Source organism: Nannospalax galili, unplaced genomic scaffold, assembly GCF_000622305.1.
Source record: "Nannospalax galili isolate Female #2095 unplaced genomic scaffold, S.galili_v1.0 scaffold648, whole genome shotgun sequence".
Classification (NCBI taxonomy): domain Eukaryota; kingdom Metazoa; phylum Chordata; class Mammalia; order Rodentia; family Spalacidae; genus Nannospalax; species Nannospalax galili.
The window spans coordinates 105,680-106,972 of NW_008360311.1; the positions used below are offsets into that span (position 1 = coordinate 105,680).

The 1,293-nt window shown below is 40.5% G+C and overlaps 1 protein-coding gene across 1 annotated transcript in view; it reads left to right on the forward strand.

Moving 5' to 3' along the window:
* The window catches only part of LOC103727020 (complement receptor type 2-like), a 42,113-nt gene that overhangs the window by 10,967 nt on the left and 29,853 nt on the right, over positions 1-1,293 (forward strand). The window lies entirely within an intron of this gene.

A 1,293-nucleotide genomic window follows, 5' to 3' on the forward strand; every position in this document is an offset into this window, starting at 1 on the left:
TCATCTTTTTAAAATAATTTATTGAGAATTTCCTACAGGCATATAAGCATGTAAGGTGTTTTGATCAAATCCATACCCACTCCCTCCCCTCCAACTCCTCCCATATCTCCCCATCACTTTTTTTCTGATAACTTCATGTACTTTTTCTGAACTCTTCATCTTACTGGCCTCATTAATAGAAAGAATTGGCTGAGATAAGAATTTGATTCAAAATACTATAGACATCCATTTTGATATTGGGGGGAAATGTAACTTTTATGGAAGAAAGCTAGTAGTTACCGTGAGCCCACAAGCCCAATTCTCCCCTTCAACTCTTAAGTTGTAGTATGTACCTTTCTAAAGCCTGAGAGCAAAACTCAGAACCCTCATCAACCTTGTTATGGGAATGGAAAGGACAAGATGGATTTCAATGATAAAAAAGTGTTAAAAAACTTTGGTTCCCTCTCTACTCTATTGGTGGAAGGGTATCTCAGATTCTTTAGTTAAATAATTTTTTTAATTTATTTTTTTACACCCACTTCTAGATAGCACCCTCCCATAGCCTCCCTCCCCCCACTAGAGCCCTTATACTCTGATATCCCTGCTACTGTTTGCTGTGTTAATCAGCACCCCCAGCCATTCCCTACTACTTGCCGTTCTGGTGAATCTAGTCAGCCTATCGAGAGGTCTTTGTTTTAGGAGGGTCAGCTGTTCCTCATCTAGTGGTAATCAGTTTTCAATATTCCTTTGGATAAGATTAGGGTCTGCTGTTCATTTTCCCAGTTCTATGCTGGGTTATGCTATATCTGGGAATCCCTTTGGTCACCCTGGCCAACAATTCAAAAGAAGGTATCGTCTGAAGACCAGAGGGAACCATATTACTCCTACAACCTACTGGCAAATTATACATAGCAGATCAAGAAATATATGTCTAGGTAAGGTTTATCTGAGAACAACTGGTCTTTGCCCAAGATTTAGCTACATGATACATAGTAATTAAAAATACTAGACTGGTGGAACTAACCTTCTTGGGTGTTTAACAGACATACTTTAAAGCCTATAATAATTTGGTCAGAGGGAAATAAAGGACACTTTTTACTCCTTGCCATCCTAGGTCAACTAGTTCCAGGGGACTATGAGCATCTCTCAAAATGTCCTATAATGGTGGTGGGTCACCTGCCCTCTTGATCAAGGAGACTGAGGAGACCCCACCAGATGGACTTGAAGCAGTGTCCAGTCTATAAAGAGGAAGGTCAACACAGAGGAATCATTTCCTCCATGCTTCCAAGCGAAGCCAACCATGGTCGAGCAGGA